This window comes from Bubalus bubalis, chromosome X, assembly GCF_019923935.1.
Source record: "Bubalus bubalis isolate 160015118507 breed Murrah chromosome X, NDDB_SH_1, whole genome shotgun sequence".
NCBI lineage: Eukaryota > Metazoa > Chordata > Mammalia > Artiodactyla > Bovidae > Bubalus > Bubalus bubalis.
The window spans coordinates 19320632-19343722 of record NC_059181.1 but is presented as its reverse complement, the minus strand read 5'-3'; the positions used below and the strand labels follow the sequence as shown (position 1 = coordinate 19343722).

Sequence of the window (23091 nt, the reverse complement as noted above, 5' to 3'; positions counted from 1 at the left end):
CAGTGTATAGCACCTGAGGGTGAATGGGTTGACAGCAGGCACCCATTACCATGTGGTCCCCCTACTGGCACACAAGGTGACCCCCTAGCTCTGTAGCCTCCAAAGGTGTTGGTGGCCCTCAAAGGAAGGCCATGCCTGTGGCCTTAAGGGCTTCTGAGACCTTCACTCCACAATGCCAGCAGTATATCTGTGTCCTCTCTTCCCTCTAATCAATGTGGTAACTCTGTGTTACCTCCTAGTTTGGAACACATGGGTCTAGGCACAGACATTCCTTGTGCAAATGGGACTCTTCTTGTCACTTAGTCCTTGATTATCCTGCACTCTCCTTCCAGCTGTTGGCTGTGATTGTACTGCAGGGGCATCCTCAAATTGAGACAGGTTGAATTCTAGGAGTGTGGTGGATATGGCCTGAAGGGTTCAAGAGAAGACATGGTTAGTTGATATGCTATTCTACCTTTGCACTATAAAATTCTGGGTGGTAAATTTAACATGACCAGGAAATGACTTGTTCACATTTTCCTGCACTCTCTGAGTATGACTTGCATTTATAATCGTCACCAACAGAGCACAGTTACAGCATCTGAAAGAGTCATGGACAGCAGGACAGATGATGCATCATTAGTATGTAATAATGTCACCAACACCACATCATGTGAATGTTATTAGGGGACTGTGGGGGCAAGAAGTTTAGTATTGCTCCAATAGTTTCCTAGTTTCCTGAGATTTTTTAAAAATCATAAATGGGTGTTGAATTATTTGTTTAAATGATGATATCATGTTACCCAAGGGAAAATGCCTATCTCAACTTAGCAGCAAAAGTTGGATCAAAGACTTGACATTATGACCTTTCTAAATATTTTGAATATTTCTGATCAAGAACATTATCAAATGGAGTAATTTGTTTTGTTCATTAACCCCAAGAAATGAATATTTAGGAGTTTCATTTGTCAGAGAAAAATCTCACCTACTTGCCTTTATTAAAAGAAATGACAGCCATAGCCAGAGTAACAGTCCCAAAAGTGTGAAATTAAATCCCAAATTCCAAATATATTTTCTTAAACTGAAACTTTATGAAAATAAGCTAGCTTTGTTCAGTTCATCTTCCCCAGCTAGCATTGATAGTGTGAACTGGGAGCTCCAAATAGAAGTTATTGAACTGCAGAGCAATATTATACTAAAAGTGAAGTAATGACATTTATTTATCCTAAATGTAAAAACACCGTGCAAGGATTCTATCCACGTTCAAATGAACTATCACTTTACGAAGAGCTTCTTTCTGTTATGAGGCTGAATTTAATTAAGAATCAAAATTAGTTAGAGGATTCAAGGCTTAATTTTACCCTGCACCTCACAATGTGAAATATAAGACCTGACACTTCATGTTTTCATGGAAGTTAAGGTGCCTGCTTTTCAGTTCCAAATCAAAAAAGTAATGAAACATGAAAGAAAACAATTAATAGTTATCTATCTCTATTTTCAATTTGCATTCCCCCTGTATATAGTAAAATATGATCACCATTAGCATATCTGTGTTTATTATGTTATCTCTTTACACTATATTTCAGTAAAAACAAAGAAAGCTTGATTACATTTCTGGTAATTGATTTTCCACACCTGGCTTGCTTTGCTAATTTATCTGCTTGGTCTGTAGACACACTTGAGTTCATGACTCATTCAGCAAGTATCTGACAAATGATGGTTGAAGTGAATTCATTGCAAACACTCCTGACATTATAGTTTGTTCATTGAATTTTCTTTTGCTTTTTATGTTACCTCAATCCATAAATAGAGTAATAGCAAAAAATTAGGCCCAAAGCTAGCACTCAGTAGAGACATACAACAGAATTGCAAATGTTAGTACAGAACAATAAAATAATACCAAATCCAGAGGTGATATTCAGAATATTTAGAATGCTAACTCTCAGAAGGCTAATAAAATTATTATCAATTGATTTAAATAAAATAAGTAAAAATACCTAAAAATCCACGAAAAATCCAAATATTTCTCAAGCAATTAAAAAAAACTAGTCTACTTGAATCATGGCTTAATCTGTAAGAGCACAAATGAGTTAATTTCCATCATTGTTCTTCTGCAATTGAAATATTCATATGGCACTTTTTCAATTCCAAAAAAGCTTCCTATTGCAACCTTCTCTTCTTTCACATTTTAATGTAATGACTGGTGGCAAATATTTACTTCACTTTTTAGAACCTTATTTTTGCCTTACCCCAATTTACTAGTTTTCTCTGATTGTTAGTATACTCTACCACAAATCTTTTTCTAGAATGAAGTAGGATGTAAATATACACATTCTTTCTTAGGATTCTTTAGGTAAGAGAAAGCTTATGCTCTAATAGGGGTTGAGGTAACTTGACTAATGCTAGTACAGTCTTATGTAAGCAATTTTTATAAAGTTTTATTTTTGTAAATATATTTCTAGTGGAGACTTTAAAAATAATTTAATTTGGCATGTAGAAAACACAAAGCTATTGTGTAGCCTCGGATTAATAAAGAAGCACCAGTAAAACCATATAAAACAGAAACTAAAACAAAAATCAAAGACCAGAGAGATTCTGCAGCTCAAATGTAGTATTTGTCCAAAAGTTTAATGGATACATCAAAAGTCTTCCAAAATCAAATGCCTGCCAATGGATAAAGAGCCACCAGTTGTAGAAAACTTTCCCCAAAGACAGGAGACTGGAAATGCATTTTCTCCTCAGAGGATTGTGAGCGAGATTGGAAAACAAGCAGGTGAATTCAATCACTCGTTTAATAAGTATGGAGCAGCTTCCGGGGTCAGTCTCTGATCAAGGAGCTAAAGACACAGTGAAGTCATTGGTCTGAGTCCTTGTCCTCATAGAACATTTACGCCCATGAATGAGACACTGATAGAAAACTGAAAATAAGTAAATACATACATACATATAATACAGGGTTGGATGTGTCTGTGAAGAAAGTAAGAGAGAGTAAGGAGATAGTGCCTTTGAGAGGGTACTCTTTCAGACAGGGTAGTCAGGGAAGGCTCTATAAGAAGAGAACATTTGAGAAGAGACCTGAAAGAAGAAATAAGGTATGCAAATGTTCATCAACAGATGAATGGATAAATAAAATGTGATATATATAAAATATATAAATATATACAAATATATATCTATATAAAATATTGTTTGACCATGAAAAGAATGAAATTCTGATACATGCTACAACATGGGTGAACTGTTTGGAAGGGTTTTCTGTCAAGAGTAATAGAGAAGTGGGGCAGAAGAGGGATGGTAGGATTAGGGAGGGCTTTTTCGTAATGAGCCTGTTTGCCATTGGGAAGTAAATGTCAGTTGAACCAGATGTGACTTAATGTCAGATAAAGACCTAATTTCCATAACAAATAAAAGGCTGAGCAGTGCACACTAGAAAGCAACAAAACACTGAAATCATGACTGGTAAGAACTGTGAACTAATCCTTCCAATTAACCACAAGATGTAACCCCTTTCCAGAAGAGGGGTTCCATTGCCACACTTCATAGTTAAACAAACACATGGAAATTTTGGAAATGACCCAGGGGAGATCACGAATCTGAGAAGTTTTAATAAACAAGAAATAGAGAAGTGAAAGGAAAAGGAAAGAAGAGAAAATAAAGAAATGATTACTAATTCTTGTCATGTGACTATAGAGCTTTTTCACAAAGAATCTGTGAATATTCTTTACCACATACTCCGAGGAATAATTTAAAAAAGAAACAAACAGTAGTAAATGACATAGTCAACCTTGGGATTGGCAAAACAGATATAATACACATTATATACATATTACATATTATAGCATAAAATTTGAAACATTGGAATGAGTTTCTGGTTATAAAACCTCTTTGCTATTGCTTGTAAAACCAGACCAATTCTATCTAATATTATTTTGGAATCTCTGGCCAATACAATAAGATGTTAAAATTACAAAAAGACTTGGCAGGCAGAAGAAAGAATTTTTTTTTTTTTTTTTTATTTGCAGACATTAAAATTGCACACCAGTTAAAGCAAGAGAATCAATAGGAAAACTATTAGAATTAATAAAAACATTCAAAAATGGCTGGATGCAGGATAATTATAAAGAAATCAATACTTTATGTAATAAGCAGAAATATAATGAAAATGCAATAACCCAGCCTAAAAACATACCCTAGAAGTAATAAGAAATGTTTGGTATATATATATATATATATATATATATACACATACATATTCTCTTATTAAGAGAAAAAAAGACTTGGATACCATGTCCCTGATTGGGCAGACTTAATCTTATAAAAATCACCATTCTTCCCAAAGGAGGGGTAATGCAGTCCTGATCATAATCTCAGGAAGATAGATTTAAATTTGACAGTATATTTCTGAAATTTATCTGGAAGAATAAACAGGTGAAAAATATAATACAGGTGAAATAATACAAAAACAGGTGAAAAATACAGGTGAAAACAAGAAAACTTTTGAAGAGAAATGACAGTTGGCTTGCTCTTCTAGATATTAAAGCTATTTTTACATCTCAAATAGTTAAAATAATGAGTTATTGGGAAAATATTTATAGAGAGAACAATAAAACAGAAATACAGCAAATAAACAGAACAAAACTCTGGAACCCATGAGTATTTACTATAGGGCTGAGCAGATATTACAAATCAGTTGGGAAAGGATGAATTTTTCCATAAAGAAGTATAGGGTAGAAATTGACAGCTATAAAAGAAAAGCATATTAAACTATTACCATATATACCAAAATGAACTTTAATAGACTAAACAATTGAACATGATGAAACTGCATAAAAGCTAGAAAAATAGGTATCTGACTTTTTAGTGGTTTCTTAAATTTAAAAGTATTTTTTTAATGACAAAGAAAAATATATACACAACATGAGAAGTAAATCAACAAATTGAGAAATATATCTGCAAACATGATAAACTAAAATTAATATCCATAATATGTGAGTTCTTGGAAATTGGTAAGATAATCCTAAAACATGATATAAAAATGGCCAAAAGACAATGTAAAAAAGAAATGCAAATAGCTAGAAAACAACCTCATTCACAATTGAAAATAATCAAATTGAATAACATGATAAAGAATGATAGAAATGGCCCTCCAGTGAATCACACCTCTCTGAGTCTATGCTCCTTTCCAGTGTGACTTTGATACTCCTTTCATAAAGAAATGCAGTCTATTGCTCTACCCCTTGAGGCTGGGATAGCATTATGACCTACTTTGGCCAAAAGAATGGGGTAGAAATTACTTGGATGAAGGAGCCTGGTGGGCTATAGTCCATGGGGTCGCACAGAGTCGGACACGACTGAAGCGACTTAGCAGCAGCAGCAGCAGTATTATATACAGCTTTCCAGGTGGCGCTAGTGGTAAAGAGCCTGCCTGCGAATGCAGGGGACATAAGAGATGTGGGTTTGATCCCTGGGTTGGGAAGATCCCCTGGAGAAGAAAATGGCAACCCACTCTAGTACTCTTGCCTGGGAAATCCCATGGACAGAGGAGCCTGGCAGGCTACAGTCCATGGGGTCGCAAAGAGTCAGACACCACTGAAACGACTTAGCACATATATTATATACAGACTACTGTGTCAAATGTTGAAGTGGGCTTATTGAAAGGGTGTTGAACCACAAGCCTGTAACAAATAAGCCTCCAAAACGTGACCAACTATTCCTACCATTAGTTTACAGATTCTATTACATCCATCAAAGCAACCAGGAAAATCTGTGACAGCAATTATAATCAGAAGGTAACTTACAGACAAGTTTCACCCATCTGAGAAGATTCAACACCCCAGTTGAAAAGCTGCCTATGATCTAGGGGGATTGGCATGACCCTGTAATGACCCTGAGGTAGCCTTTGACCCACAAGTTCCTTTTTTCTGCCTATTCCTATGCTGGAATTTCCCAGTACTGGAATTGAAGCATGTTTTCTCTTAAATGTCTTCAGCCATCAGCCAGAGTTCAAGCTGTATTCAGATGGACCAATCCAACTGGAGTATTGAAGGGGCTAGATCCAGGGATTGACCGGAGGCTAGGAATTGGGAGAAGATCCCATACATTCTAACATGATGATTCAGTCTCTGTTGATCAAAAGTAGAAGATTCTAGATTATACAGATTGGGAACAATTTCAGTGAACTGTCATTTGTTTCAGTCCTGGATACCTCGTAATCAATTAGCCACCACCAAAGATCCATGTAGTGAAGTCATTGTGACAAACATTTGGGTTTGTCACCCATTGTGGTAACCACATCCATTGGTGTCTGGGCTATTATTACTCAGCCTCTGCCTCAATCACTCTATTTCAATCATTACATTTCCTGTCTTTGTCCCCTGTCACCAATAGAGTGCTTTTCAAAGATGCTGATTTATCTTCACCAATTTATTCCTTATTGCCATTATGAAGGTAATATTTTCTAGGCCCTCTCAGAGGACATGGTTGTGGGTGGGACAAGCCAGTTGCACGTGATGAATCCATGTCAACATTCTCATTTCTCTAATGTCAGATGTCAGAGAGAAAAATATATTGGTCATAATAATGAGGTAGAGGCCAAATTGACACCCACAGGAAATACTCTTTATGTAAAACATAAGACTTCCTTGACATGAATGTCATTTTAAAAATTATATCAGTTAGACTTGAAAAAAATCTTACCTTGAAAAGTGTCAGAAAAAAGTTCAATATTAGGTATATAAGAATTTAATAATTTAAGCATACAACTTAAAATTTACTTTTTAAAATATTTCTCTATTGTCCAAGTTCTACAACATCATTATAAATTAAATAGGTAATATAGATAAGCAAAAAGAAAACATTTTTTTAAAATCACAGAGTAACATCACCCAGAGAGAATACTATTATTATTTTATTATTTTTTCTATGCAGGTATTACATGCAAGCACATGGTGCTATATTCCACAGTACCTGGAAATCTGTGAGTTGTATCTTCTTTTTCATTTATACATATATAGAATATATTCTTTTCCATATTTTTTCCTCTATGGTTTATGACAGGATATTGAATATAGTTCCCTGTGCTATACAGTAGGAACTTCTTATTTATTCATCCTATATATGTTTGCCTCTGCTAATTCCAAATTCCCAATCCTTCCTTGCCCTACCCCAACCTTGGCAACTACAAATCTGTTCTCTATATCCATGAGTCTGTTTTTGTTTAACTGATAAATTGATTTGTGTCATATTTTAGATTCCACAGATAAGTGACATCATATGATATTTGTCTTTCTCTTTCTGAATTATGTCACTTAGTTTGATAATCTCTCGGTTCATCCATGTTGCTGCAAATGGCATTATTTTGTTCTTTTTGATGGCTGAATAATATTCCATTGTATATATGTACCACATCTTCTTTATCCGTTAATCTGTTGATGTATATTTAGGTTGCTTCCATGTCTTGGCTATTGTCAGTAGTGCTGCTATGAACATAGGTGTGTTAGTTGCTCAGTTGGGTCCAACTCTTTATGACCGCATGGACTGTAGCCCACCAGGCTCCTCTGTCAATGGGATTCTCCAGGCAAGAATACTAGAGTGGGTTATCATTCCCTTCTCCAAGGGATCTCCAGGAATTGAACCCAGGTCTCCTGCATTGTAGGCAGATTCTTTACCACACGAGCCACCAAGGAAGCCCAGGAATGTAGGGATGCATGTATATTTTTGAATTATAGTTTTGTCTGGGTATATGCACAGGAGTGCCATTGCTGGATCATATGGCAAATCTATTTTTAGTTTTTTGAGAAACCTCCATATGGTTCCCCACAGTGGCTGCTTCAATTTACATTCCCACCAACAGTGTAGGAGGGTTCCCTTTTCTCTACACCCTCTCCAACATTTGTTATCTGTAGACATTTTAATAATGGTCATTCTAGAAGACTGGTGTGAGGTGGTATCTTACTGTAGTTTTCATTTGCATTTCTCTAATAATTAGCAATGTTGAGAAGCTTTTCATGTACCTATTGGTCATCTGCATGTCTTCTTTGGAGAAATGTTTATTTAGGTCTTCTGCGCATTTTTTTTATTGGGTTGTTTATTTGTTACTGAGTTGTATGAGCTATTTGTATACTTTGGAAATTAAGCCCTTATCAGTTGCATGATTGGCAAATATTTTCTCCTAGTCTGTAGGCTGTTGCTGCTGCTGCTGCTGTTGCCACTAAGTTGCTTCAGTTGTGTCCGACTCTGTGCGACCCCATAGTGTGAGTTGTATCTTCCACACATGATTTATAGAGAAATGTTTTCACATTGATAGGCAGCTTTATTGTTATTATTAATTGCTGCATTCTATTCTATTTTAGGCACACTTTTCTTTAAGCCATCTCTTATTGTTAGACATTAGATTATTCCCTATTTTTTTTCATAAACAGCATAAAAAGAAACATTCTTATCTACCCATCTTTACATGTACATGGAGTCATTGTCTTGGGTTAAATGATTAGAAGTGGACTTTTTGAGCTAAATAATATATATACATGGATATGATGTATATTGCCAAATTTCTCAGCAGAATAAGTCTATCAGTAACAACCAGCAATATTTTAAAAAGTTACTGCTTTCCAACATCTTAGACTAGACTATGTGTCTGCAGTCTTTTTATCCTTGCTAATCTGACAAAGGATATCTTATTTTAATTTGCATTGATTTTTCACATTTTTAATGTTTCATGTGTCTCTTCATTAGTAAGTTTACTATTCACAAACAATCCAGTTTTTATTTGTTTTTATTATTTAATAGATTTATAATGGCTTTTTAAATGCTGAGGGTATTAATCTTTGCTCTGTCATGAATATTACAAATATATTTTTCCAGTTTTACATCTGTCTTCATGGTGCTTTTTCCACATAGAAACTCTAAACCTCTTTATGGTCAAAAATTTCAGTCTTTTTCTTTCTGATTTCTCCTACCAAAGTATGCTTAGAAAGTCCTTCCCAGCCTAAGACATGTACCTATGGTTTCTCCAACAATATTTTTTATTTCAAATGCTCAAATATTTAATGTATCTAGATTTAAATAGAGCTCCAAATAAAATTTTTTCCACATCATTAACCAAGTGTCTTAGCATCATTTGTTAAATTATTTCTTCTTTCACCACAAATTTAAGATGCTGCTTTTCTCATATAGTACTCCAATTCCTGCATACAAAGCGGTCTGTTTCTTGACTCTTCTTTCTTTTTCCCCTGTGTTGTCCGATTCTTTCTGCAACAAGACCCTTGTGTTTTTCTGGGCTGGTCATCTGCCAGCATTGAGCCTCCCCTTACTGAGCTGTCTCAGCATTGGCTGCAGTCCCCAATGACACTTCCAGTCTTCCCTGGGGTGAGGCAAGGGATGGCTTCTCTCCCTATGATTTTTGCTCTGTTACATGGCAGTCACAGACAGGTCGGGGCTTTCCACATGGTGCAGTGGTAAAGAATCCACCTACCAATACAGGAGACACCAGAGATGTAGCTTTGATCCCTGGGTTGGGAAGACTTCCTGGAGGAGGAAATGGCTACCCACTCCAATATTCTTGCCTGGGAATCCTATGGACAGATGAGCCTGGTGGGCTACAGTCCATGGGGTCGCAGCGAGTTGGACACAACTGAATACACACACACAGGTTACTTGAGCCCCAACAACTTGGAGACTGTTTTTGTTTTGGCTAATAATCATAGTGCCTTGTTCTTCCTAGCATAGTCTTCATTCATTCAGCAGAAGATGACAAGTATACCTGGATCAGGACCACCATGCCATCTATATGTGAAACCACTGCTCCTCATCCAGACTTCAGCCCTTCTTGCTGAGTGTGGCTCTCCATGTCTTCCACTGTGGAAGGCAGCATTCGTACAATGCCCTAAAAGGCCCTTTGTGATCTGACCCACCTTTCTTTTCTTGTCTTCAGTCTCACATCCCACAACTCCCTTGACAACCTCCACTTCAGCTGCACTGACATCCTCACTATTTCTTGGACATTCCTGCCAGGGCAGGCAGGTTCACCTCAGGACATTTGTACTCACTGTTTCTTCTTCCTGGAATATTCTTCCCTCAGATAGCCACATAGATAACTTGCTCACTTCCTTCACAGTTTTTGCATCTTTTAAAAGATGCCTACCCAAAACACCTGTTATGGACAGAATTGTACCCCCTAAATTCATATATTGAAGCCCTAATCAACCCCAAAGTGACTCTATTTGGAAGTAGGGCCTATAAGGAGGCAATAAAGGCTTAATGAGGCCATAATCCTGGGCCTTTAATGTGGTAGGGCCATTGTTCTCATAAGAACAGGAAGAGACATCAGAACTTGCTCTCTCACCATACGGTGCACAGAGGAAAGGTCATATGAGGTCATAGCAAGAAACAGCCATCGACAAGTCAGGACGAGAGCTTTCACCAGAAACCAAATTTTCCAACAGCTTGATCATGGACTTTTGGCTTCCAGAACTGTGAGAAAATTACCGTCTGTTGCTTAAGCCACCCAGTCTGTGGTATTTTGTTATGGCAGCCCAGGCAGACTAAGACACCATCCACTCATGTTAACTCCAAAGCCCTTTTCCCTGGCCTGCCAATCTCCCTTATTTACTCTACCCTAGCCATTAACTTCTTCAAAATTAATCTGAAATTTACTTCTTTGTATTTTAATTGTTTATTCTCTATCTTCTTTCACTGGAATATAAACTCATGAGTACAAGTATTTCTCATGCTTTCATTGGTTGATGGATCCCTAGCATATAGAACCGTACCTGGAACATGCATGCTTCATGCTGAGTCACTTCAGTCATGTCCAACTCTTTGCAACCCCATGGACTGTAGCTCACCAGGCTCCTCTGTCTATGGAATTCTCTAGGCAAGAATACTGGAATGGGCTGCCATCCCTCCTCCAGGAGATCTTCCCAACCCAGTGGCTGAACTTGCATCTCTTAGGTCTCCTGCATTGGCAGGAGGGTTCTTTACCACTAGCATTACCTGAGAAGCCCATACTTGGAACATAGTAAACTCTCAATAACTGTCTTTTGAACAAATGAATGAATTGCAGCAGACTCCTTTTCCCTTTAAGGTGAATTCTCTCTCAGAAGCCCTAATCCTTACCTTAGTCCATCAGGAAGTGTCTTTGTAAGTTCGTACCACCTTGAGGACACTATTCAGGAGGGTCCTCAGCTCCCATGACAATTAGTACAAGCAACAGATACCAGAGTTGGAATCAGGGGACTCCTTCCCTGGGACATATCTGAATTTCAGGTCCAACTCAGCCAGGACTCTTGATGTATTAATTTGGGCTTCCCTTAAAGCAGAATATGAAACAAAGATGTGGATGCAGGTGACTTACTTGGAAGGTGATCTCAGGGATCAGGAAGGAAGGAGCAGGGAGGGTGAGGCAGAGAAGTAAGGAAGCCAGGGAAGGCTATGTTAATGAAAACCGATTACTGCTGTGGGCAACTGGGGCTCATTCCTTCCCACACCCCACTGGGAAACAGTGTAGAATGTACCTTGGAATTCTTCCTTCATCACACAGGAAACTTTTCTTGCCCACGCCTGTCCCCCTCTGTGCCATACTCTCAGGCTGCCATGTGTACCAGCTAAGCGAAATGCAGCAGTAACTCATGAGAACCCTCTAGAACCCATAGGAAATGGCACCACAACTAACACTGAAATCACAGAGGAGCAAAGGGAATGGGGTTTGGGGCACAAGAGCACCAACTACATATGATTATAATAATACATTTTCATTTCAGTTCAGTTCAGTTCCTTGGTATTGGCCAACTCTTTGTGACCCCATGGGCTGCAGCACACCAGGCTTCCCTGTCCATCACCAACTCTTACAGCCTACTCAAACTCATGTCCATCGAGTTGGTGATGCCATCCAACCATCTCATCCTCTGTCATCCCCTTCTCCTCCCACCTTCAATCTTTCCCAACATCAGGGTCTTTTCAAACGAGTCAGTTCTTCCCATCAGGTGGCCAAAATATTGGAGTTTCAGCTTCAGCTTCAACCCTTCCAATGATTATTTAGGACTTATTTCCTTTAGGATGGACTGGTTGGATCTCTTTGCTGTCCAAGGGACTCTCAAGAGTCTTTGCCAACACCACAGTTCAAAAGGATCAATTCTTCGGTGCTCAGCTTTCGTTATAATCCAACTCCACTACCATACATGACTACTGGAAAAACCATAGCTTTGAGTGGACAGACCTTTGTTGGCAAAGTAATGTCTCTGCTTTTTAATATGCTGTCTAGATTGGTCATAACTTTCTTTCCAAGGACCAAGTGTCTTTTAATTTCATGGCTGCAGTCACCATCTGCAGTGATTTTGGAGCCCCAAAAAATAAAGTCTGTCACTGTTTCCATTGTTTACCCACCTATTTGCCATGATGTGATGGGACCAGATGCCATGATCTTAGTTTTCTGAATGTTGAGTTTTAAGCCAACTTTTTCACTCTCCTCTTTCACTTTCATCAAGAGGCTTTTTAGTTCCTCGCTTTCTGTCATAAGGGTGGTGTCATCTGCATATCTGAGGTTATTGATGTTTCTTTTGCAATCTTGATTCCAGCTTGTGCTTTATCCAGCCCAGCATTTCACGTGATGTACTCTGCATATAAGTTAAATAAGCAGGGTGACAATATATAGCCTTGACGTACACCTTTCCCGATTTGGAACCAGTCTGTTGTTCCATCTCCAGTTCTAACTGTTGCTTCTTGACCTGCATACAGATTTCTCAGGAGGCAGGTCAGATGGTCTGGTATTCCCATCTCTTTAAGAATTTTCCAGTTTGTTGTGATCCACACAAAGGCTTTGGCATAGTCAATAAAGCAGAAGTAGATGTTTCTCTGGAACTCTCTTGCTTTTTCCATGATCTAACAGATGCTGGCAGTTTGATCTCTAGTTCCTCTGCCTCTTCTAAATCCAGCTTGAACATCTGAAAGTTCACAGTTCACATACTTTTGAAGCTTGGCTTGGAGAATTTTGAGCATTACTTTGCTAGTGTGTGAGATGAATGCAATTGTGTGGTAATTTGAGCATCCTTTGGCATTGCCTTTCTTTGGGATTGGAATGAAAACTGACCTTTTACAGTCCTGTGGCCACTGCTGAGTTTTCTAAGAACTACTTTAGTATCTCATGATCAAAATATTCTATTTCTATACATTCTGTTACTAAGTTTTCTTTTTTCGTGTATGTAAATGAATTTTGCTAGAAGGATGTGATCTACAATATGGCACACTGAGCCCATAGACTGAAAAGAACACAACCACCCCAGGGACAGAAAGCTGGCTTGCAATTTTCCACCTTTATTGGCTTCAGCAATGTTGCTTGTTGAATCCTGAGAATTTTCCTTCATCCACTGTAGCTCTTCCTCCCAGTAATCTTTAGTATAGAAGTCAAGATATTACCCATGATCTGTGCTCCTCCCGGAGCAAAGAGTGTGTGGTATTGCAGCACAAACTGCTATCTGTCATATCAGACTCTCCTGACAGCCTCCTCAGATGGCTCATCCGTTTCATGGGTTAATTGAAACTGTTCCACCATGTCACTGGAATGATACAGTCTCAAGGAACCACTGTTCTTTGCTCAGAGATAAACATCTTCAAGAAAGGACTTCATTTAAGCACAGTTTCTCATTTTTCCAGAGAATTACAACTTAAGGATGCAAGAAGCTTAATAGATGCAAGAATGGAAAAATAAAATACCTGAAAAAGCTACAGAAAGAAAAGTTCAAGTATGCCAAAAAAATTTCTGAAGTTCACTTATGGACAGTATTCATGGTTGGAGGAAGGAGAAGATGCTCAGAAAATATCTGTGTCCATAACTGCCTGAAATATCATGTCTTGTATTTTTGGATGCAAGTCTAACCCTTGTATGAGGAATGTCCCTGGCCAGGAGGACATGCCTAGAATGTAGTAGGTATTTAATTGATGTGCATTTATCAAAACCACAATAAATCTTTCAGCTTAATCTCTGATTCCACACCTGAGAAAAATAGCCCTGACTTTAGGCATGGTGTTCCCTGAGCATTCTTCAGATTTAGGCTCAAACAATAGTGAAGACATTTTGTTCTAGAGATTTCTTTAACTTTATCTCATTTAGTCCCTACCCAAACTGACAAGATGGCACCTATTGTTTGGGAGATGAGAAAAGCAGAGGTCAGAACCTTGGCTCTCTAGGAACACTTGCATCATCCAGGGGACTTGGGACCTTCTCTCTCAGAACCCAGCCATCACACTGTGAGGAGCCCAAGCCACATGGAGAGGCCACGTGTAGGTCCTCTGGTCAGCAGTTCTGCTGTGCCCAGTCACTGAGTCATTCCAGCCCAGACCCCGGCCATGTGAGGGAAGAAGCCTCTGGATGATTCCAGCCCCCAGCCACTCGAGTCTCCTCAAAACCAGCTGTGGATCCACATAGCACGGGTCAGAAATGAGCCATCCCCTCTGTGCCTTGTCTGAATTCTTGACCCCAGAAGCTGTGAGCATAGGCAAATACTGGCTGTGATTTACACAACCAATTTGGGATGGTTTGTTAGGCTGTGAGACAACCATAACAGGGAGCTTTCCCCAAGCTTTTAATAGTCTGTGCACTTATGATGATATGTAGTCCCATGAAGTCCTGCAGGCTCTTGGAGACCTCATGAGTACCACTTAGATCCCTCAAAGTTACAGGGGAGCAGGAAGTAGGGACTGTGGCCCAAACTCTGACCTGGGCTTGGTTTCTAGAACTCTGGCCTCATATACAAGCAACTCCTGCAGCTCAATTCCAGAAAAATAAATCAAAAAATGGGCCAAAGAACTAAACAGACTTTTCTCCAAAGAAGACATACAAATAGCTAACAAACACATGAAAAGATGCTCAACATCACTCATTATCAGAGAAATGCAAATCAAAACCACAATGAGGTACCATTTCACACCAGTCAGAATGGCTGCTATCCAAAAGTCTACAAGCAATAAATGCTGGAGAGGGTGTGGAGAAAAGGGAACCCTCTTACACTGTTGGTGGGAATGCAAACTAGTACAGCCACTATGGAGAACAGTGTGGAGATTCCTTAAAAACTGGAAATAGAACTGCCTTATGACCCAGCAATCCCATTGCTGGGCATACACACTGAGGAAACCAGAATTGAAAGAGACACATGTACCCCAATGTTCATCATAACACTGTTTACAATAGCCAGGACATGGAAGCAACCTAGATGTCCATCAGCAGATGAATGGATAAGAAAGCAGTGGTACATATACACAATGGAGTATTACTCAGCCATTAAAAAGAATACATTTGAATCAGTTCTAATGAGGTGGATGAAACTGGAGCCTATTATACAGAGTGAAGTAAGCCAGAAAGAAAAACACCAATACAGTATGCTAATGTATATATATGTAATTTAGAAAGAGGATAATGATAACCCTGTATGCGAGACAGCAAAAGAGACACAGATGTATAGAACAGTCTTTTGGACTCTGTGGGAGAGGGAGAGGGTGGATGATTTGGGAGAATGGCATTGAAACATGTATAATATCATATGTGAAACGAATTGCCAGTCCAGGTTTGATGCATGATACAGGATGCTTGGGCTGGTGCACTGGGATGACCCAGAGGGATGGTATGGGGAAGGAGGTGGGAGAGGGGTTCAGGATGGGGAACACGTGTATACCCGTGGTGGATTCATGTTGATGTATGACAAAACCAATACAATATTATAAAGTAATTAGCCTCCAATTAAAATAAATAAATTTATAAAAAATAAAAAATAAATAAGTAAAATAGAACTCTGGCCTCAACAGTTCCTTACTCTTTCCTTTTAGACCTTTCTAGTAACTTTTTCTGCCTGGTACCTTATTTTGGTCACACAAAGCATCCTTGGCCTCTCTGACACTGCCAAGCCCCTCTGACCTTTCCTGTCACTAAGATTTCTATCTTCATTCTTCACAGCTCTCCCTCTGGTTCCTAAAGCAGGGAAAAGTCTCCTTTCCCTCGCTGTCAGTTTCAAGACCTGATCACCAAACCTATTTCAGTTGAAGTCACTATTTTCCGAAGCTATACAAGCCCACTCACCTCAGAAGCCTGCCTCCCATTCTCTTTCACACTCAACTTTAGAAGCAGAAGGCATCCATTCCTCTCTCTTCTAGGCTGCTCTCCCCTAGAGAGAGTGTAAATGCCAGATCAAGGGCCTGTCCAGACAGGAAAAGCAGAGCATCCTCAATAGTCATCAAGGTCTAGTAAGAATTTGATTTTATTATGCCCTTACCTTAAACACGTCATTTCAAAAATAAAGCATGTATAGATTGCATTACAATCTCACTCAGATCAAAATGATTAACTGATCATATAAAACACATTTCAAGATAACTGTTCTAATACCTTCCCACAATAAAAACAGGAATTTGGGAAGATCTTTCTGTTTTAGAGACTGGTTAGGAACATCACTCCCCAAAGCACAGCTGAGGCTGAGCCAGGGGGACCTAAGTCTCACACTGGAGTCTGGTTTCTTCTTCTAAGCACGCTCCAATTTACACTCAGAGCAGGCATGTCTTCTGCAGAGGAAGAGCTGAAAGGCAATAGGAATTTCTCATCCCTAGACACAAAGTCTAAGTACACAGTAGCAAATAAATAAATAAGTACACAGTAGCTAAGGCTTGGGAGAAGGCAATGGCACCCCACTCCAGTACTTTTGCCTAGAAAATCCCATAGACGGAGGAGTCTGGTAGACTGCAGTCCATGGGGTCGCTAGAGTCGGACACGACTGAGCGACTTCACTTTCACTTTTCACTTTCATGCATTGGAGAAGGAAATGACAACCCACTCCAGTGTTCTTGCCTGGAGAATCCCAGGGACAGGAAGCCTGGTGGGCTGCCGTCTATGGGTCGCACAGAGTCGGACACGACTGAAGCGACTTAGCAGCAGCAGCTTAGGCTTGAAATTCTACTGTTCAAGGTTTATTCCTTTGGCTGAAGGCTTTATTCCCCTTTTAAATCCAAATATCTTTATGAGTGTCTTATTACCTTACTGACAGTGGCTGGTCTTGCTGACTATCTACCTGATATCCATTCCTCTTCCCTTGTTTTCTGGTTACAGAACTCCAATTTGGGAACTGGGGTAGCAATGTGTCCAGATTCTATTTCAGCTAGGGGTGGTCATGCCACCCAGCTCTGGCTTCTGAGATATAAGTGGAAACCATTGAAAGGGACTACCTGAAAATCTTGTTTACAAAGGCATACTTCTCTTTTCCATTCTCCCTTCATCGAAGATAACACGTGGAGGCACAGCAGCCATATTGCGAACCTAAGGACATGAGTTACACATCACAAATGGCACAGCTTAATTTGTTGATGGCATCATGGACTCATTGCACTAATGCCACAGTCAGCCTAACCCATCACAGTTTGAGGGGCACTGTGAGTTGAGGCTGGAGAGAGAGGCTTCCATCTCTAATGGATGCAATGTTACAGAGGTTTGGGAAATCATCCAGGAAGTGAGTTCTGAAACAAGCAAGCAGGTGCAGAAATGTTAAAGACTTTAAGAACTCCTGAAGGAGAAAACTGTAGAAGTGGGGCCCGAAAGTCAGCTAATCACGAACAACTTGACTTTGGTTTTACCGTGCATTCTAACCTAACTAAATGGAAGAATAATTCTACAAATTTCCATAAATGGGAGAAAAGAAATCATTTCTTTACAGCATCTTTATGAAACAATAACTTCAATGTTCAACATGAAAATGCTTAAGGATGATTTTTCTGGAACAAATCTAGGTGAATCACAATTCTACTCAAGAGGTTTCCATAAGCTACATTTAGAAGGCCAAAGGTTTCCCTGAGTGATGGCTCCACAGGAACTGGCCAAGGGGTATGAGCTCACTGATTAAAATGAACGCTGAATTGCCGTTTTTGTTCTCCTGAAATAGAGTTGTTACTGGCTGGACTCAGCAGTGCATAAGTTGCTACAAACGTTACCTAGGACCATTTGAATATTTTACCAAGAACTTTGTTATTTAAGAGCTGAGATGTCAAATCACTCTAAAGAGAAAAATATGGTCCAATTTTAACCTTTAATCTAAAATATTCATGCAAACCTTGATTTCTTTCATGAGGACTTCATGCATAAAATCAAAGACAAGCTAAGGTTCAAACTGTTGGAGAGTTTCCTTTAACTTGGAATTAGCTGTACTAGTTACCACTTCTCATTTAGGAAAATGTCACCCTAAGTTGTAGGTACATTTTGTGAAATCCCACTAACAGTTCAGTAGGTGGGAATCAAGTAAGTTACCATGTTTTTAGCTTAACCCCACAAAGAATTTCACCATTGTATAGCGCTGGGCTGGAACAGTGCCCCTTGAACTGTGAAGTGCAGGACCACTCATCCAGGGGCCTTGTTGAAATACAGGCTCTGATTCAGTAGGTCTAGGGCGAGGCCTGAAACTCTGCATTTCTCACAAGCTCCCAGGTGATACTGATGCTGGTCCATGAACCACACTTTGAGTAGCCAGAGAGTAGAGCATGGGCTAAACTGGCTGCTCTCCAGGATCATTTAAGGATCTTGTTTTTTAAAACAAAACAAAAGACAACCAAGTCTTGGGCCATATCCCAGCTCTACAGCAACAGAATCTCCGGGAATGAAGTGCAAGAGTTTGTATTATTAACCATCTCCCCAGGTGATTCCTATTCAGCAGTGAGCTGCACCTGGTCTGCAATGAGGTGAGCAGCAGGTCTCCAAGAGTAGCCGTGCACCCCTAGATCAAAATCGCTGGAGGAGCTTGCGGACTGTGCAGATCCCTCTCTGCAGATACCTCCCTTCTGCTGCCTGGGAAGGAGGCAAAGGGTGGAGGGAGCAGAGAAAATCAGGAGGCACTATAAAAAGAGAGATTGACGTCACTTCAACTCCCACCTGGCAGGAGTGGAGAGGGCCAATTCTCCTGGAAGTGACAGCATGCGACGCTTCTCCCGCTGCCTGACCACCTGCACCTCCTTCCTTCTCTTCCTCTTCTTGGCACGTGCTGCAGCCAAGGCTGCCCCTCAGGGACTGCTGGGAGCCCTGGTTAGAAAGGAGGGAAAGGAAAGAAGGGGAGCGCTAGAAAAATAAGGCAAAGGTATAAGGACTATAAATAGCCTTAGGCTTCTGTTCATATGGCAGTTCAATCCAGTGCAAATAAATAAATACCTATTTCAATATCTGTACTTGCTGAAATGGTAACAGTATATTATTTGGCCAAAAGAGTGTATTCCAGTTGCATAAAATTGTGTCTATCTTTAGAAAAGGGTCCAGAAGATCATGAACCATATTAATCTCCAAGTGGTAAAATGTAAGGTATTGTTTTCCTGACTTCAGTATACTTATCTGTATTGTTTGAATGTTTGACACTAACCATGGGTTATTTTTATAATGAGAAATTAATGAAAAAGCCATTTTCATTTGGGGAAACAAAAACAAGGGTCACAGTGCTAATGTACTGTAGGACACAGATTAACGAAGAAGATGCAGGCCCTTCAAGGAGCTCACAAACTCAGCAGTCAGAATCATGGATGCTGAGTTGAAGAGATAGGCGGTTAGGTGGCCCCACAACAGATGTCAGGGTTGGACTGTCCTGCAGGGAGTGGCATTTGGCCCAAAAGTCCAAGATGGAATCCAAATGTATGTTATTGAATGCAGATCTGAATAGGAGTTTAGTGTATTAAAGGAGAGAAGGTTATCAAGGTTAATTAGTATGAATAAAGCAGCTCAGGAGGAAAATGGATGGGTCAAGGGATCTAGAAAAAGCCACTGTGATGCTTCAGAAAGATGACATTCTTGTGACTGTAACATGAAATGAGCTAAGAGCTCAGCTAGAGATTAAGCAAAACTGAGACCTCATCAAACATAGAACCACTCCTGCTTGCCCTGGGACTTACTCCCCATGGTACTGGTATAATAGAATTGCCACATACGAATGAATTAAATAGCAACTACATGTGGAACAATGATCTCAGTAGAAATTTTGGAAGGCTTTGTACATCAGACAAAAGAAGAGCTCATGAAGGGAGGAAACTGGACTAAACGAGGTCTGCTTACTTGAAAATCTCTTGGGTACTCAGACCTGTGGTATCTCCTACTGACGTTAACTCTGGTCATGGAAAATCATAAACTAAATGTTTTTAGGTCCATGTTGCCTCAATCTCCTGCTTATATCATGAGAGAAAAAAGAAAAACAGATAAAGCACCCTGGAAGGAGGGGAGAAGGTCAACAAGTGAAATCACCCCTAGGATTTTGAAAGCTGGATCAGCCAAACTCCCTGAAACTCCTGATTTTTGAACTTGTACTGCCATACACAAGTTGAAGAGATTTTTTTCTCTTTTAATTTCATACATCTATTGCTTTCTATTAGCTTAAGCTTCAGGAGGGAGGACTAGATCCTTAAAAGGTAAATACGAACCTTAAATATGGAGACACAAATATTTAAGGGAGTATGACACACCTTCTGAGAGTGACAGATGAGCCAAGAAAGAGGGCTGCATGAGTCATTTTGCCTCAGACAATCTCCGGCACCTTCATCATCACAATCTCAGGCTGGCTTCATCAGCACACATTCGGTGAGTTAGTTTCCAGCCACTGTGCTATCTGCAAGGGTTAAGAAGATAAAACAAATGTTTCTGGGAGATAGGGGTGGGATGAAGAAAGGGGGAGGAGGGAGATGGACAGAGAGACAACTGATGATGACACACGTCATGACCAGTGGGCCCTGTGGCCAGCTCTGGCCCCTAGCCTGCCTTCTCCAGACACTTCCGTTGCCTTCCCCTGGATATGGCATCCAACAGAGTTGCAAAGGCAGTTATCATGCCAAAGGCTAATTTTATTGCTAGGAAAAGGTAGGATTTAAGTTCTCCGTGGTGACTAAAAATATCTGTGATCCAGCATCAATAGCCAAAATCAAAAGAAGTATCTCAAAGGGGGCAATGAGCGATCAAAAACAGGAGATGAGAAATAGTCACTGACTTGTTTGCCACCAATGTTAATTACACATGAATGTGTTCACAGTTTAAAAGCATGCTGCATTCAGGAAGGTTTGACTGGTGCTGATCATTTCTGTGCCTCGCAGGGTCTCAGATCTACGACACCTGAACACACCCCCTGAGGAAGCTGTTCAGTTCTAACTCTTCAATCCACATCAACCTAAAATGTCCCCGCACACAGAAATGGTTCTGGAGCAGCATTCAAATCTTCATTTCTCTTTTCCAGACCCATCAGAGGAGATCGCTGGGAAGATACATGAGGAAAGTTGCCAGTTGGCCACTTTTTTAGTTGGCCTGTGGCAGGTCCAGAGTTCTACCAGAGTCCTTCCAAAGTAAGATACATTTAGCACACGTGCTTGTGGAAAATGCTGGATCTTAAATGCAACCTCCATTAACCCAATTATTGTTCATTAATCGTAGCTGAAAAGTCTGGAATCAAGAGAAACATAAAGCTTTGCGCTGAGGCAGTATGGTAGCCAAAGAGGATTCTCTGAGGGGGTGATTATTGCAAGTTGAACTGAGATTATTGCCACTGAGATCCTGGATCCTCGAAGTGGGGTTCATGGACCAATGGCAGCAGCAGTATCTGAGGGCAGGTTGGAAATGCAGAACTTCAGGGCCCACTCAAGACTGTGGAATCAGAATCAGATCACCTGGGGATATTTTAACAAGACCCCCAGGTGATTTGTGTGGGTTTTCAAGTTTGAAAAGCCCTGCTGGAGATTCTCTTGAGGTCATTTTCATTCATCTGGTTCTATTCTTAAAAGGAAACTATGTGAGAAGTAAAAATTTGCTCAGTAGGGCTAAAAATGTTAACCCAGAAAATGTGAAATTGTTAGTCAACATTGAAAAGTGAATGTGAAGTCGCTCAGTCGTGTCCGACTCTTTGTGACCCCATGGACTGTAGCCTACCAGGCTTCTCCATCCATGAGATTTTCCAGGCAAGGGTACCGGAGTGGGTTGCCATTTAAATGAGCCAGCAAAAGACAGATTGTAAAAGCAAGTATACCCTGTTCTGAGGTCAAAAGGTAGGTGCTACAAGAAGAATGGCTCTAATTATGAAGATGGGTATTTCAACACAGCCAACCACTGAATCCTACACCCTTCCACTTAATCCTCTCAGTTTTACACGAAAATGCCACATGGCTCTTTTGGCAGAGTTAGCTCCCAGATTTGCAGTGGGAATTAGACAAGAGCATCTTCTCCTTCCTTTCCTCTGAAATGTGGGGAAGGGGGCTAGAGCAGCCACTTTTGAGGCCAAGAGGGAGCAAAACGGAAATGGGGTGCTAAGATCCAAGTGCCAGAGGAAGCACAAGGCACAAAACCACAAGAGGGGAGAGGAGAGTGATGCCTTGCCAGGCAGCTGGGACCAGTTGGCAGGATGAGGTGGAGACTTGACAAGGTAGGAAGGATGGGAGTGGGGGATTGTCTTGGGGTGGGGTGGGTGGCTGCTCTAGACTAAAGCCACTATTTTAATTTTTATTAACCACTGCCTGCCATGAGAGCTACCGCGTGGTTTGCCATGTTTTCAGAGGATGGCCGCCCTCAGTCTGAGTCCCAGAGTGTGGATGTTGACAGTGTGGAGCAGAATCCCCAGTCAACCATGAAGCCTGAGCGATAAACACCTCTGTCATTTGAAGTCACTAAGTCTCAAGTGTTGCTGGTTTCCAAAGTATTGCCTGCCTATCCTGAGTGATACCAGCTCTCACACAGTCCAGGATATTCTGACAGGACCCTGTAGTCTTGGCTGATGCTTCTTACCCAATCCTGAAAGTGACTCTAAAATCCATATCTAAATTCTCAAGTTCATGTCTCTTCCTTGATGGGTGGTCCCAGCTAAAGAACTAGGGGAGGATGAGATAGATTCAACATGGCAGTGCAATGATGAAAGAGGTTGAAAAAAACATATGAAGATAAATTAATCCAGCGTCTCTGGGCAGGTCAGTGGATTTGAAAGTGTAGAAGGATGTGATCTTTAAGAGCATAAGCCAGGGTGGATGTTAACACATAGAACCAGACCTCATCAAAAGAGTGAAATCGATATTTTGTTGCCAGGATCCTCCCTCTGCTGCTGTTGCTAAGTCACTTCAGTCTGTCCGACTCTGTGTGACCCCATAGACAGC

The 23091-nt window shown here is 40.2% G+C and overlaps 1 long non-coding RNA gene across 1 annotated transcript; it reads right to left on the bottom strand.

Moving 5' to 3' along the window:
* Positions 1-16293: 16293 nt before the first annotated feature.
* Positions 16294-19024, bottom strand: LOC123332018. The gene is made up of 3 exons (XR_006548849.1): positions 18869-19024; positions 17179-17269; positions 16294-16535 (listed from the first exon to the last, which is right to left on the bottom strand). It is a non-coding gene; the product is annotated as an uncharacterized LOC123332018 (long non-coding RNA).
* Between the last annotated feature and the right edge of the window lie 4067 nt (positions 19025-23091).